The sequence below is a fragment of the Aquila chrysaetos genome, chromosome 23 (assembly GCF_900496995.4).
Source record: "Aquila chrysaetos chrysaetos chromosome 23, bAquChr1.4, whole genome shotgun sequence".
Taxonomy (NCBI): domain Eukaryota; kingdom Metazoa; phylum Chordata; class Aves; order Accipitriformes; family Accipitridae; genus Aquila; species Aquila chrysaetos.
Genome location: NC_044026.1, coordinates 12,054,071 through 12,070,833, shown reverse-complemented (window position 1 = coordinate 12,070,833; position 16,763 = coordinate 12,054,071). Strand labels below are relative to the sequence as shown.

Below are 16,763 nucleotides of genomic sequence, written 5' to 3'. Positions count from 1 at the left end.
GAAATCAGCAAATTTGATTTTCCTGAAGCTGACCTGGCATAAGTTACAACAGAGGAGCGTTGCAGGCCCTTGGAATAGGGGCCGGGTTGGCCGTCCCTCCTGCTGCTTCTCTTCCCTTCCCCGGGACAGCAATTGTTTGCTCCTGCCTTGTTCTGGCAGGAGCAGGAGGATGTTTGTGGTGCCAGCTGTCGCCGTTAGGGAAGGGACAGCACAGCTCGTCTCAAAAGGGGGGAGCCGGGGACTTTTGCAGTGAAGGAGGATCTTGCTGCATGTGGGAGCAAGGTTTCGGGGTTTCAGGCTCACGAAGGTGCATGCCTTCATATGGGGAAGGAAGGTGGTGTCAGTCAAGGCTTCTACATGGGTGATGAAGACAATCGGCCTACGGAGCAATTAAATTTAAATGCATTCAATGTAGCTCAATGAGCTGCAATTACTGACGTAGTAGCCTTAATTTTTATCCTGTTTGCTCAGATTCTTTCTCCTTTATAAGTTTTGGTGTTCCCTAGTGCTTCCTCATTAGCGAATGCAAACTAACTGTGTCATAAAATTGCTGATTTAGAAAACACATTTCATTTTTCCCCATTGTTACAAAAAACAATAGATGGAGTTGAAACCTGCAGGAAGTATCCCTTATCATCCCCAGCCACGGGCTCGTTAAACACTCAGCCTCTCACATTTGCAGCTACATTTCTAGAATCAGAAATTACAAACAGGTCGCTACCTATCAATAAAAGCTGAGGCTGCCCCTCATCTCTGTGTGTGGGAGTCAACAAGGAAGGTGAATAATATCCCCCGTGTCTGAGGTGGAGCAGGAGGAATCTGCGGGATAGGAAATCCAGTACAAATTAGTTCATGCTGTGGGAACTGGGGAAACACAAAATATTTTGATCTTCTGGAGGCTTACATGTGCTCAGAGACTTGAAAATCTACCTGCTGCCTAGCTGCCACTGTAAGTTCAAAATCAAAATCCTTAAATTTCCCACCAAGGCCTTAAAGTTCAGGTTAAAGATACTTCAACATTAGTTGAAAATGGGAAAAAGAAATCAAACCCAGAGAAAAGTTTGCTTCAGGACCTAGCGGGGGCCTTTTCTTTCCACAAAGCCATAGTGCCAGACTACATAGGAAACAAAGAATTCCTGGAAAATAACTACATTTTTTTTTTTTTTTAATTTTCCCTTTTCTCATTTGGCTTCTAGCTGCTTCTTAGGAGTTTGTTCAGTGTTGAATTGGTCAGTGAGGACCAAGGAAAATGCTGCTGCAGATGCATTTGGACTGAATTTTTACTCTCAGTCAGCCAAACAGGCTTGTTTCTCTGCTACTGGATCAAGCTTTCCCAAAGGAGTCCAGGTCACGTTGGAGAAGAAGTGGCTCATCGCGGTCCAGCAGGTTGGCCACCTCAACTGGGACAGCTGTTGCTGCTTTCAGTGTCTCCATTAGAGCTACAAAAATATGCTGGGGCCTTCCTCCAAACGTCTTCAGATTCATTTGCTCACTCGTGGGTGCATTTTACTGCAGCGAGAGTAAATGCTCCCACACTTGCCGCCGGCCAAGGAGCTGCGAGCCCTGCTCGGTGGCATGCTCCCTTCCCTTCAGTGAAGAGGGAACGGGGTTCAAGCTGCCATTTGGCTGCTGCCGTCAGGCCTGTGATATTTGCGTCTTACAGCATACAGCCTGCGGGAGGATTTCAGTGCCCGTCAAATAATTGAGGACACCTGTGTTCCTTGCTTCAGCACCTTGGCATCATGGCAGAAGTCACCAGCAGGCACTGTTACCTGTCTCTTCTCATGCTGGCCTGAGACTCGCTTCACACCTCACTAACTTTGGAACTGTAGGAGCCGTGGCAGGTGCAAAATTAGATTTTCTGAGGTGGCAAGTGGGAGGAGGGACAAAAAAGTGAAGCCCCACATAACGCACAGGGAGGAAACTCAGGGAGGGAGGGCAGGACCTTCACTGCGTTCACGCAGGGAAAGTGCGTTTCAGCCTCCAAATTCCTCCCACCCCTCTCCTCCGGTTGGTGTCGTGGCAGGCTGTGGGGTGGGGAGCAGCAAGCAGTGACCCCCCCCACCTTCACGGGGGTGAACGGGAATCTGTGAGGCTGAGCCACTCGCTGAAAACGAGCGGCTGGGTGGGCTAAAAGCGGACGTTGTCTTTAGGCTGATTGCCTACCTCTAGCATAAAGCAAGGTGGGTGCTGCAAAGGTATTCCCAGTATCGGTGTTAGCAAGCGCTTCCCCACCAGCACATTAACTGGCAAGACCCCAGAACAGGCTGGTGCTGGCGCTGCGTCTTTTCCCCTGCCACCACTCCATTTTGCGAGCTGCAAAGCCGCAAATGCTCTGGTCACAGGTGGGAGAGAGGGGAAAAGGCACCTTGTAATGCAAACCAGGACCGATGAAGCGCATCCCTTCCTGTGTAAACAACCAGGGGTTTACCCCCATTTGGGACAATATGCCTTATCAAAAAAAAAAAAGGATGGGTTTAAATCCCACTAAATTTAAGAAATCTAAACATGTAGAGCACCTTCGAACCAGAATCCTGTTAGCAAGAACTGGGCTGAATCTGGGGTGACAAGAGAAGATGGGACTGGGAGAACAGCGAGGAACAATAATTGAGTGGGCGTAAAAACATATGTTAATGGAAACATTTACTTGGAGGAACCGCTATTCAGAGTACCTGAGAGAACATCCTTCCTGATGCATTATGTACAAATGCCTAAATTGCTATTACAACTGCAAGACATACTAAACACTGCAGAAAATAACTTAAAAAAAAAAAATTATGGATGAAAATGCATAGTATTTACTGAGATGAAAATAAAGAAGTTAAAAGGTTTCTGACATGTAAGGGAACTTGTTGCTTAAATATATATAATATATAAACTTAGAACAATAAATAAAATGGGTTTATTCTTTACCCATTTGGCCTTCTTTCATAAAAAAAAAAGGTCTATTCTTATCTAGAAGAGATAATTTCAGAAGAGATCACCAAATCCATCCTACCGCTGCGGCAGCATTAGCTAACAAAACAGGGGAGATGCCCGAGAGCGAATGCCGCGCGCTGCCCCGCCAGCCCTCTGCTTGCTCGCTTCCCCGTCAGCCCAGGCTCCTGGCAGGTCCCCTGGAGCTGCCAGACGCCTCGGGCTCCTTCTGTCGCATTCCCCCTTCACCCGACCAGCAGCACTTCTCTGTACAGCACGAGAGCCGCCGTTGGCTGCCATCTCCAGGAAAGAGCCGTCCCTTCGGCCCCGCTCGCTGTCACCCCGCGGCTGCTGCCTTCTGCAGAAAGAGGCGATGCTCCGGGTCAGGCCACGCGCAGCAGCCTCGGCCGCTGCCCGGGGACTGGTCACTCCATCTTGCAAACGTTTGAGATGTTCAGGACTGCTCCTCTGGCGCGTGTCTTCTTCAAATCTTTACTTCCACTTAGGAAGATACACCGCGCTCTTCAGCACAGGAATGGCAGGCAGCCGCTCACTTTGATGTGTTTGTTGCCCTGAACTATCTTTTCCTTGAGAAACACTGCTTACGTTAGAGATGCTGCTTTGGCTCACAGGTCTTTTTGTGCTTTCTCTCTCCTCACTAGCGATGGCATCGCAATTATTCAAAAACTTCTTACTGAAAACTTCTTACTTCCCCTTGTACCCGATTTGGGGAAACCAAAAAGCACACTAGTGCTTTCAAGTTTGTTTTGTGTAAGATTTTTATGATGTGCTGTATGCTTGATACAGTGATAACAGTAATCCAGTTAGCCTATGTTGCCAAATTGAAGAGTTTGTTCGGGGTTATATAAGCTTTTGCTGGCATTAAACAGTCTCCACTTTGATCCCGTTGTTTATTATTGTGCTGCAAAGAGTTTCAACAAAAGGCACAAATGAAGATCTGCAGATGCATTCCTGAGACATGCAATGGAAATGAAGATATGTCAAGAACTTCCTGAGAGAACAACTGCAGAACTGAAAATATATTTAATCTGGAATAGATACACATCGCAGTTTTATTTGGGACCTGAAAAGACTGCTATTTTAGAGCTCAGATTGCAAAAACCACAGAAGAGTGTACACTGCTCTCTGCCAGAACATGATTGCAACTTCTTTGGGAGACAAGTATTGCCGCTAAATACAGCCCAGTGTGAACAGCAAGAAAGGAACGGATCTTCCTTGACATCAGAATACTCCAGCATATGAATATCTCTGAATTAGAAATGCAAGGTATACATTAGTGCAGGGGCCCTGCACCCTGTTGGACTACATTTCTTGGGCTTAAAAAAATTCTTCTAAACCTTCTTTCCCGTTCGCATAGTTAAAGGAAATGTCTGAAGACAATACAATAAACATTCAGTCATGCAGCAAAGAAATATCTGGACTGAGAGCAAAATTCATTGTTGCCTGGGTCAAGGGTAAGTAGAGATGAGTTGACAGAGCCTGCAGTTAAAAACTGAATGGCAAAAAGACCCACAGATCAGCTTTAATCTCTCTACGTAAATATGGTTTCCTCTTTGCAATCGGTATTTGCATTGTTGATACATTCAGCGCTATCACATCGTACGTACGTCTTCTAACGGTGTCGGTGATTTTATCAGCCGTTTATGGGCACGGCCCATCGTCTTATGTAGCCGCTAGTATCTGAAGTCTATGGCAAAGCATAGCGCAGCAGCAGATCAGCCTGGCGCTTTGCATCTCTCCTCCCTCCGGGCACTGCCCTTTCAGCCTCGCCGGCTGCCCCAAGTTCGGCCCGAGGTCCGTGCCCGCTACCAAGGACCACCAGCCGCAGAAGCAGCTCCGTGGGCCGCGGCTGCGCCCCGCGGGACCCCGAGTCGCGGAGCGCGGCGGGTTTGCATGGGAGGCCGCCGCTCCTCCGGGAAGCCGCACCGGCTGCCGCCCCGGACGGCTCTCCGGCTCTCCTCCTCGGCTGCCCGGGCACTCCTGGAAGGGCTTCCCGAGCCGTCCTGCTTCATTCCTTGGTTCTTTCCCCTCCCCGCTGCCCTCGGCGCTCGCGGCACGGCCAGAGGTGCTGCACCCCTCGCACTCCCTCTTAGCTGGCTCCCCGCGCCCCGTGAGCATCCCCGGAGCCACGCGTGAGCGGGGTTCTTCCCCGAGCCACCCCGAAGTACCGTCCCTGCCCCGAGCGGGAGCGTTTTGCCGGCACGGCTTTGCGAGCAAAAGCAACGAGGACGTAAGGAGCAACGGCAGGACGCGTGGAATCGTTCCAGGAGCTGCAGTGGGTTTAGTCCCACCTCGGCAGACCGGGGAAAGCAATTTGACCGTCACTTTTTTTTTATCCGATGGTCTGCAGGAATAATTACAAGATTGAAAGTACTGGCTGATGCTTGCATCATAGGAGTAGGATCCAGGTTTCTGACTTGAGCTGTAATGCAGAGCCCTTTGGAAATATGCACCACCTAACTTCTCTCTCTCTCTCTCTCTCTCACACCATTAGCTTTCTGCAAGAAATAACACTAAATCTTTTTGTATCTTCCTGAAAGGATTTCTTAGCAAATGTGTGGCTGCAAAAATTCAAAAGCTTTTCTGGGTGTAACTGCCATACAATTAATAATTAATGAGCAGTAAGATCATCTGCTTTCCCCCCCCCCCCTTTTCTTTTTCTTAAAAAGAAGGGGAAAAAACAAGATTTCTGTTGAGACATGGGTGACACCTTTCAGCAACGGTGCATGATAAATTGAGAAACTGGGTGGAGTGCTTCCTTCCTGTAATCCGTTTGTAATCAGTGAGAAGTTGACACAAATACGATGTCTTACATAATGTCTGAAAAACAACATTTTTAGGGTAAAAAAAAAAAAAAGAAAGAGGCTCTCCCACCTTGCAGGTGGGCCTAATCCTGAGTCCTTTTAAAGGCCTGGATGACAGTCCTCCTGCCTCAGCAGGTGGAATTGCTGGTGCTGGCCAGCTGATAACTCTTTCATTTTTTGTTTTCCCTCCTTGTTCAGTAGGCAGGCTTGTTTCTTGCACACCTAGTGTTGCAGGTAGAAGTAAATGTATCTTCAAGGGGTTTTTGGTGGCAGTCAAGACTTGACAGTATCTGTTTACCCAAATATGGGTGAATATACTTTCCCAACAGCTGTGTGATGCAAGAAGGGGGCAGAGGGAAAAAAAAAACCAACAAAAAACTACAGGGATCCCACCGTCCTGTACGAGACAGCCACAGCCTCGTTTTTCAGTACCTGCTGCTCTAGAGCCAATGGCTGCTCCGAAACATCTACTTGGCATATTCCCATTTGTCACATCCTACATCTGGGCAACAAAACCAAAAAAACCCACTTTCCAAATAGTGCAAAAGAAAACTGAAACATTTTTATTGTTAAAAAACAAAAAGCAAAAACAAACCCAAAGCATTAAAAAGCTATTATTTTTAACCACAGAAAAATACTTTGCTTCTGCAAGACAAGTGTATCGACCTTTGCAGGAGCTGGCCATTTTCCTGCCTGCTTTGTCCAAGAGTTAGACAGCACAGTTACAAGGAGCTAGGAAGCTGGGCAGCCTGAAGAAAGACTTTCCCACTTGCACATCCTTCATTTGGGGTTGGACTGGATGACCTTTAAAGGTCCCTTCCGACCCAAACCATTCTGTGATATATCCATGAGCTTGATTAATCAGGGAAGAGGCAGACAGGAAGCATTGGTTTCCTGCCAGTCTGCCCACCAGTCACTCAAGTGTCTGGGTTGGCTGAGATCTGGCAGGAAACAAGCCTTGCTTCTTGTGGTTAAGGTAACAAAACAACCTTGATGACCACAAGCAAAAGTTTTGCTGGAACCTATATGACCCTAGTAACACAGTTTTTGACCAAAGCCTTGCCCCTACTGACTTCAGTTAGTCACTCCCCAGGTGTTTCAAGGCATGCTCCCTGAAATTGAGACCCAAGAATATGTCCACTTTGGGAAAACTTTGGTTGAAGTGGTCTTACTAGCATCAACTAGGAACTATGGGGCAGAGGACCAAGACAGTTCAGTTCTACGGCAACACTCAATTGCTTCAACCATAAGAGTGTAGAGGGACAACCAGACCACCACCTTCTGCAGAACCATAGAGATTGGTCTCCTAAGCTGACCCACTCTTTGGGAGGGCTTCAGAGAAACGGGTATGTGGGCATGTCAGCAGAGAGCATCGTGTCTGTCTAATCTTGGGGGCCCAGCTCCAGCAGGTGCCTGGAGAATGGCAACAAGTGAGTGCCTGTCCCTCCAACCCGAGTTACGTGAGCTTCTGACCACTCTGCTTGTCTCTGTCTGGGACAAAGTTCCCTCTGCAAAGTGCAGTAACCTGATGGACTGAGGTCTGGATCCTGCCTCCTCCCAAGCCTTCTCCCACAGAAATCACACTTGAGGTGCTCAGTCCTAAGTCCAGTCCTCAGGCTGAAATTTAAATATATCTTTAACAAAGACAAATGACAAACAGAATTGGACTTTATATGACTAGTGGAAAAATACCTCCAATAACTAAATACAAAGGAAGAAATTCTAATCCCTGCTTTATTTCTTTCTTGCCTATTTAATCGCCCCTTTACACTGCCTGGGAAAATTAAAGGACACCCACTTGTGTGGGGATCATATCCTGAAACAGAAATAATAGCAAGGGGAAGTAACTTTTAAAGTCTGAGTACTGGGATTATCAAACTGAAATCTGCCTAGCAGGGTTTAGTCAGACCAGCAATCAGTCAGCAAACACACAGTTTTCTAAATGATTTCAAAAGCAGTTACTAGTTTTCTTGAAGCTGAGTCAATTCAAACTAAGGCTCTAGCCACTTTGTGGCGTGCAGTTGGTTTTTTTCAGAGTGAGCTTGTGTACTGCTGCACTTCGCTGCAGTCTGCAATGGAGGCAGGGATCAAAACTGCAATGACAGGGTGGTCAAACCTTAAAACCCCTGGCATACTGAGGATCGGGGATAAAAATTTGAAGAATTTTAAGTGAATCAAGAAATGTGTATTTTATTTTGTGCTGATGAAAATTTTATTTTCAGCCCAAATACATCTTTTCATTTAGGATTTTTTTTTTTCTAAAAATGTCAGTGCTAGTGTGGTGACAGCCACAAACCTGGAAGCAGAGCTCTGGTTCTTCGCAAAGTGGGCTTTAGTTTCAGCTGCAGGAAACTGAGGCACCTCTTGGTTCTCAGTCCAAGCATCACCTCCCTCCCAGGTACAGTCACCAGTCATCAGACTGCAGATTCGTTCTGCACAGAGTAGTTCAATATTTTATACAACATAGAACAGGAAAGACAAATTCTGCATCCAAACTTACACTTCGATGCATGCCACAGTGCATCTGATGAGCCTGGTTATTCCTGACTTGCAGGCTGTAGTCATTCCCCTCTGCCATCTGTCATCACTCTCCCTCTCTTTTTTCCCAAACTTTTTCACATCCCTTGCTTGCAATAAGGTCTCACTCACCTGTTCCCACTTTGCCTCCACACAGCACAGGAACACTTGCTCAGACTGCAAGAAAAACACATGCCAGTAGTCTCATTTGGAGAATGCCTCCGGTTTTGCCTGGAAACCAAGGGGCATGTGTGAGTGTGTTTGGAGAGAGAGGAGATGTTAAGAGTCTCAAAGACTTGATACAGTTCGGTTCTGGGGTGAAATCAGGACACTCATCTCAATGTAAAAAGTAGGAAGTTTCCCTGGATGTGATAGAACAGATCTAGCTGGAGAGATCCTGACCCAAAACTGCGCTGCAGTCCAGTGACTGAAATGCTCCCCCTGGAAGTCGAAGGCCCGTCTCAAGCAAAGCAAAGACCCATATCATCTACTACTACCATTGCCACCGATTTAGGCAGCGCTCGTTTCCTATGACAGAAATTTCCTATCATGAAATGAAAATATGTCAGTTTGAAAACACTGAAATGAATCTTTTTGGCTTTGAGGTTTTTTTCCCTTCATTTTCTCTTGGGCAAAACTACATGAACCTGCAGTTTTGGGGATGAATAACTATCATTTGAAATGTTTTGACCCTAAGAAGGCCGTGCTGTTGGACAAGGAAGAAGGTCAAATGTCCTAGTGCAAGGAAAAACTGTTAGGTAGGTTTTCTTTCTCACCATACCACCCCTTCATGGGCCTAGGACATCTGGATACTGAATCTAACTTTAGAATTAGCCAAGATTGTCCACTTATCCCCTGGAGAGTTAAGAGGAATGTATTCTTTCTGGAGGACTCCACAGGTGATTGCATGTTAGCACTGAAATGGACAATCAGTCATAACCAAGGTCTGGAGTTTCATCAGATGTGTAACGGCATCATAGCACAGCCAGCTCAACGGCATGGGCAAAAATGAGTTTTGCCACCTGGACGACGAGTGCCAAAGTAATGTGTTCTGTCTGCCCTTGTCACTGGTGGCATCGCAACTCAGCTCTGAGCTCTGGAGGTGGGTGGGTGTTAGGGAGCTTGAAGATATCAGGTTGACTGTGAGGCAGGGGGGTCTTCTCTTTCTTTTCACTGGTTTCCTGCCTTCCCTCCATCCTTCCGCAAAGCTCACCTTGCTGTGGGACACTTCATGCCACAGTGATCTTGCCTGCCTAGAATGGACCAAGTGCCTGAGCCCTGGAGACCTGCCCAAGACCTCCTGGTGCTGAATGGCAGAGAAGCAGAAGTCTCCCAGAATACTCTTCTCCTTTCTTTCTCCTCTGCTATGGTACAGGATGGATGTCTCCAGACCCTCTTTCTTCCCCTCCATTCTGCTCGCTCTCCTTCCACAGTTCTGGGACTCGTTCTCTCAGCCTCCTTCGCTTCTACCACCCTCCCTCACTTCTCCAACCCTCCCAGCTGCTCCTTCTTTCCATACAGATTTACCCGTCCATCTTCTCACTCCCAAACCACAGGACTTCTTTCTTGAGGTTGCCCACCCTCCACCACCCTGTTCACACTCCCATATCACTGTGCTTACAGACCCCTCCACCACCCCCACCACCTGTGCAAGCTCCCTTTGCCTCCCAATGCCGCTCAAGCTGAGATGAAGAACTGTTTAGGAAGAGCGCAACGAGAGCTTGCCTCTCTTGCTTGTTTTCATGTCACAGCTAACGTCGTGCCATGCCCTCCAGTGGTTAGACCTTCTTCTGTTCGTTGACTGCCAGGCTGGGTCCACCATAGGGACCCAAAGCAGGTCCTGCAGTTGTGCCTTACCCCAGACGCTTCTCAGCTGCAGAAGAGAAGCTAGAAGAAGTGTTTGCTTCCCTGGGAATAACATTGCTGTTAATAAATAATCACGTGTAGCCTCAGTGTAGCTCCCCAAGACCATTTATTTTTTCTCTATTTTTATGCAAGGGGTTGGTATGTCCTGAGGCTGGGGAGCCCTCAGGGCCTTGTGCAAATCAGATCCCCGTCTGCATCTGCTTCTTCCAGGTACCACGAGCCAAAGCCACATTCAGGTCGCCCACAAGGTTGGTGCGGATTCACCCCAGAGGAAGATCTCTGCACTGAAGATATACTGAGGAGCTTTCTAACATCACTTAAAAAAAAAAAAAAAAAAAAAAAAAAAAAAGTCTAAAATATTACCAGAGTAGTCTAAAATGTTTTACACAGAAGTCATGTCCCTGTCTCCCAGGAGAACATAGTCAAAATGCAGATTCTTGCCATCAAAGGGGGGAACCCAAATACTGATAGACTGCTTGAGACGGCTCCAGGGAGGCCTCGCACGATGAACTCCTGACCCTACTGAGCTCAGTAAGAAGCTGACTATGGACTTACACAGGGCTAGAACTTCACCCAAAGGAAACTGGTCTATAAAAATTCACAGACTTGCTCATAATCATTCTGAAAGACATGATTAGTCTTCAGAGTGATGCTTTCTTAGCACCTAATTGTTTTCTAAGGAAATTTTAACACGGCCAAATGAGTCCCATCAAACTGATTACCTTGTAGTAATAATAATAATAATAATAATAATAATAATAATAATAATTTATTTTCATTATATTATGTTACGATATACCATAGTATATTGTACAGCAGCATTAATTACTGCTTATACTCATTACATCATATAATACTTCAGGACTGTCAAATTTCATATTTTTTTACCAAAAGTAAATGCCAGGGTTTTGTTCTGAAAGTTCCTTTCCCCAGTTTTAGAGGGGAAAGGTTCTTTAAAAATGGTAGTGAATAAAAGTTGTAAAATTTTAAATATTTGTAGCCTCAAGGATCAAAAAGTGGAAAAAAAGCTCTATTTCTGACCTGCTATATTTGAACTGAAAGAAGATTGTTGTTAAAAAAATAACGACCTAGGAAGCAAACCAGATCTCATTAGTTTTTAGGAGGTCCGATTCAATATATTTTGCATGCTTTGAGGTTGTGAGACTGAAACTCCTTCCTGTTTACCTGTATGCTGATGGTGAGAAGCAAATCTGGCAGCTGACGAAGACTGACAGTTGATTCAGTTCTTGTATGTGAAAGTGAGAGAAGCCAAGGCAAGAAGAACTTGAGTCTCTGTCCTGCAACCACATTTAATGTAAAACTACCCAATGCTTCTGCATATGAAGCTATATAATAAATAGCCCTAGCTTGAGGAATCACCAGAATGTTTTGGCCCCTATTGAAACAAAGCAACTAAGCACCTGCTTACACCCAGGATTCTGAGTATCCCCGTTGTTTTTGTGGTAGACTGTGAGAGGATGAACATCAAGTGCAGATCACACTCCTCAGTGTCTCGCAGGAGCATGCTCGGGAGTCATTATTACTGGAAATAATCCCTAGGAAGTCAACGGAAGAACTTAACTTCAAGAGAATAAGGATTTTATTTGTTGTTTTTAAGAATCTTGATTGCATTAAAAATTCTACAAGCATATATATGTGTAGCAAAAGGAACCCTTACTTGGCTGCTAAAACTCCCAGATAAAAAACCTTGCACAGGTCTGTTTCTCTCCATTGCCTGTATTCAAGACTGCCTTGAGTGACTGGCGCCCGCGGTGCGAACGCCCAGAGCTAGGTGAGACAACCCCTCCTCTGAGTCAGATAACCCAAACCCAAGGGCTCCCGGCAGGCTCAGAAGCTCTGCCGGCTGCGGGCTGTGGCACCGGCTCTGCTGTCGTTTTGGGGGAAGGAGGAAGCACCCCGCGGCGTCTGCCCGCCCGGAGGAGCCCGCGCCGCATCCAGCACGAGGCGGGGTGCTGGGGAAGGCGGTCCTGGCCACCCTTGGTGCGGTAATCCAGAATACTGGCCCAGGCAGTGGGAGAGCCTTCAGTATGGACAGGTTCAGGCTCCCTATTCCCACTTTCTGGGATAATCCCCGCTAAGGACACGGCTGGGGTCTGTACCCTTGCCAGTCCTCTCGGTGAAGCTGGTCCACTCTGCTGAGAGGAATCCGAGATCCGAGTGACCGGGTCTTGTAAGTAGTAATAATCTAAGAATAAACCTCTTTCTGAAACCCACCGTCCACCGATCGCTGGACAATGCTGAGCTCTGGTCCTTGTTATGAAGTAATTTATGTAGTTCATACAAAGCCTCTTCCAAGGAAAGGTCTGCAGAGCACTGGCTCACTGACGCATCAAGTCCTGCTTTGTCAGCTCAGCTTTCCTGAGAAGAATGGACTAGATCTCTACCTCTTCTAGCTTCTGTAGACTTTTGACATGCTTTATGCCCAAAAAACGGATTTAGCTCTTCTCAAAGAGAAGACTAAAGCCAAACCATCATAGCTGGGTGCCTGAGCTATGAAACTGTTGTATAATAGTGCATGTTGGTACATTTCTATTCTCTCTTCCTCTACCAACATCCCAAATGCAGGGAGTGATGCTTCCCTCCCCCATAAGGTTTTTAAAATAAAACACACACATGCCTAGGCAAAGAGACTTCAAGGCTGTGGAAAGGACACGTATGCACATATGTCCAGGGCTTGTTTTCTAAACCGTAAAAAAGGAGAAGGCTGCAAAACACGGGTCTGTCTTTAGTGTTACAGTCTGCATTGTTGGAAGTGTTTTCTTTCTCAGCCTCGTGTTTTGGTGGGGGGAATCCACTTTGGGGTGCCGATCCCCCCTGCAACTGCATGCAGAGAGCCCAGGTGCCACCTCGGGTTCAGCGTGGAGGTACCTGCTCCCCAAAGGCAGCCTGTGCTCCTGCCCGTCCTCGGGTGTAGAACTGGCCTTTACTAGCTAATGGTTTGCTAGGCTCATGGTTTTATATAGCGCTCAGGCTCAGAAATGCCCTTCAGTCGAACAGGTATGTTCAGCCAAGCGAAACAGGCTTTTAGGGGCAGGAGGGTTTTTATGCGCAGAGGACCTAACTCCTGATGTTTCAGCATGCCTGACTTTCACCTAGGGACCTCCCATGGGTAAAAGTATCATACACCATATGTACATCAAATGCCTGTCCAGACTGCAATGGATGCTACTCCTTTAAATAACTTTTTTTTTTTTTCTCTGTTGGGTACCACAACACTGAAGTCATGTTGAGAATGTTGCTCTAAGCCTCTTGTAAAAATGAGAGTTAGGTGCTCAAGCCGTTATTTAGTCATTTCTACACTTCATCACACAAGCTTCACTCAACAGTAAAATGTACTTGGTCACAGTTATGCAGAAGACACTGCAAATTCTCTCTTCCATGGAGGTGATCAGAGTCATCTCCTCTGGCCACCTGCATAATCTCAGTGTGAAACAAAAATCATGTGTAGGGCATGGCATTAGTTACCAAACTGCAGTGGAAGGGTAAGATGGATTTTTATACTGTACTTGAGAAAGCAAAGACATTAGAAGTGAGGAAGGAGTTAATCGGTTGCAAAATACACGGTCATTTCCTGTGCTTGGATGAATACGAACTTTCAACTATTTCTAATTCTTCTCTGTCATTTAAGAGGCTTTCAAGGTGCACTGTACATCCCAGACCAGGTAAGGAGTACAGCTTTTCACTTCTTGATTGTTTATTCAAAATTGTTTTTCAGTGGAGTCAGACTCAGTCAAGACTGATTTGTTCTCCCTCTTATTATTTACATCTGAAGGGAGAACAAAGTTCATTGCAGTCCAAGAAGTACATGTGTGTCTTTGTGCCAGATGACTGTGAGCTATAGAAATAAAGAACTGTACGGGTTAATAATAGAGCAATGATAATGAAGAAGTTATGTTACACATAGTCAGAAGACAGAATTATTACAGCAAATACTGCAGTAAAAGAGAAAGAAAACTCTTACCACCAGTTTTAAGGAGTTCACGCTGCACAAACCACTATCAAAATAAGGGGTTCTCAGGTGTACAGTTTGCTGTAGTAAGGAGAGTAGTAACAATCATAGCATGTCTTCAATGGTATTTTTAAAAGGAGGAAGAATGAGCTTCTACATATTGGGGGAGGGAAAAAAACAATCAGATAATTTTGGACCAGTGTTATTTGTAAATCTGGACCTGATATCTATCTTCAACTATTGCAGAGTCATGTATTGTAGTCATCCTGAGACTGTTCCTGAGGTTTGCAGCAACTGAACATACACACAGAAGTGTCTGTGGAACCATATCATAAAATGATATAATTTCACTCGGGTCTTTTGATGCATAAAAACTGAACTCAGACAGACAGGCGCCAGAAGGAAGTCTCGTAACACAGTGCACTCTTGCATACTGCATTTGTTGTCTCTTAATAGACAGGGAGAGAGACTATTTGTGTTAAGGTTTTTTTTAATAGTTCAGAAACAAGCACAAAATAGCCATCTGTAGGGCAGTTATTGTAATAATGTCCCGTCACCAGGTCGCCCTACAAAAAGTGAAATTGTACATGTCGTGAGTATCCCTAGGTGAAGTCATACAGTGGTGATTCAGGTTTTTGGCATTTGGGTTTTTTAAAGTCTTTGCTTGTAATCAGTTTTAATGCTTGGACATTGACTCCTTGACTGTGCTCAGTGTTTGGTATAAACACTTTCTAGATTTTATACATAGTGGTCGGGAGAATCTAGCTAGGGTTTTCAAAAGCATTCGTTTGATTCAGACACGTAAGTCCCATCAATGTTTGGACTTCCTAAATCACCTCCACCTTACTTGTGAGATTGCTACTACGGTAGCACTTGAACCTCTGTGATGAATTTCACCCTTAAAAGACTCCATGAGCCACACAAGTTTTGTCACTGTCATCTACAGATGGAGAATTCGGATGAATCCCAGTTGACGCCAGACTTGTGCCCTGCTTTTTGCAGCTCCCCAGGGTAGGTGGTCTGATCAAGAATCCTGGGACTTCCCTTGCAAACAGCTGTACATCAGTTTAGACACAGCCAGGGAGCACGTCAGCGTTCTGCTGGGGAAGAGGCTATGGCATGGGTAGAAGCATTTGCATCAGCCTCAGTCTTCTCAGTTTGAGTATTGATGCTAAGCAATTTGTTGTTCCTTACAGCTCTGTATGGCCTTAGCTGCTAAATACTTGCAGCCTATGCTACAGCTTGCTAGACGAAAGCTGGCTGAGGTGTGCCTACCCATCCTGCAGTCACATTTCCCAGTTACTGCATAGGCACAGCTCAAGGGAAAGTACTCAGCACCTTTGTGTGGGAAGAGCAACCTGAACCCAGGCCTCCCCTGTCGCCAGCCAGCAGCTTACCCACTGCTTTTGCCTTCAGTTTTTACCGTCCCTTCAGGTACATTTATTGAAAATGTGTATTCACCTTCTGTCTTTCAGGGTGGGTTTGGGTTCAACTCAGATGCACCTGCTTGTGCAGAAAATTTTGCTCTCACTGATGACTGTAAGCGCAGAAAAGGCCAGCTTAGGTGATTTACAATGTTTGCTCTCAGTGCTCTCTTTCAGCATCTTTGTTTGGTGTGTACTCCTCAGCTCTCAGTCAGAGGGAGGCGTCCATTATACGTAGTGGTATAACAGCATGGAAAAGAAACAAACCCTAGAAAAGCCATTCCTTGTACGGGAAATGTGGTCTCCCCCAGCAACTGCTGTGTTCTGGCGGAGTGGCTAGAGGGCAGAAACCCAGAAGCCCACAACCCAACCTCAAGAAGTTATCCTGTGGTGGCGTCCCCCTGTCCTGCTCAAAAATGAAGAGACACCAAGACTATTTCTCAATGTGTTTAAAAGATGGAGTGGTGTTTTGCACACGTATTGCTGCCTAACAACTTTACTTCATATTTGCATAGTTTTCAGAAAAAAGTTGTTTTGAAGCAGAAGTCCAGGGGGCTTCACCATTGGCAACTGATGTTTGCGAAGCCTCCAAATGGACAGAAGGATGTTTTTCGTATCAAGCGATTCGTATTTATTGACACTGTTCTCATGTTTTTCACAGTATGCAAAATAAGCTTGAAAATGGAGCTTTCCTCTGAAAAATTACTTTATAGAAATGGGAGCATTTGGCCCTTGACTACTGCCTCAAAAATTCCTGGATGAAGGGAGCTCATTTTATAAGTAAACGTCTTTGGGAGTCTTGTTTGGGCTTGTTTACTCTTACTGCCAGCTCTTGAATGGGAAGGTCTAGTTGGTGTTCATCCTGGGCTTCCTATTTATACGCAGGAAACCTGAGAGGGACTCAGCCTGAGAGTTAGGGTTGTTATTTTAAAATAGGTTTAAAATGGGTGACATAATCCAATTATTGTCTAAATTTAGGTGCTAATCAATGAGAAACATCCCACAGGGTTCATTTTCTACAGCCTTTGAATCTGGTAATGTCAATTTGCTCTGGTCTCTTTTCACGTATTTTTGATTGGAAGCCTTCTGTCCTTACTGAAATTTTCCATTGGTAGTCTTATTTTTCAGTGTTGTTGGGTGTTTAACTAAAGCTAAATACTCAGACAGAGAAAGAGAGAGATGTGTACACACTCAATGCAACAGCTCAATTTTTAAAATGCTGGATTTTAGCTCTCATTGATGTCG

At 45.6% G+C, this 16,763-nt stretch overlaps 1 protein-coding gene across 4 annotated transcripts in view; it reads left to right on the top strand.

The window, feature by feature from the left end:
• Nucleotides 1–13,737: 13,737 nt before the first annotated feature.
• Nucleotides 13,738–16,763, top strand: part of P2RY8 (P2Y receptor family member 8) — a 36,570-nt gene continuing 33,544 nt past the window's right edge. For 2 of the 4 annotated variants that reach the window (XR_005931223.1, XM_029999239.2), the window contains exon 1: nucleotides 13,738–13,807. The gene's annotated coding sequence lies outside the window, so the exon portion shown is untranslated. Of the gene's footprint in view, nucleotides 13,808–15,084; nucleotides 15,106–15,290; nucleotides 15,529–16,763 lie in introns of those variants that run through there. The other 2 variants (XM_041119533.1, XM_041119534.1) reach the window with 2 other exon arrangements.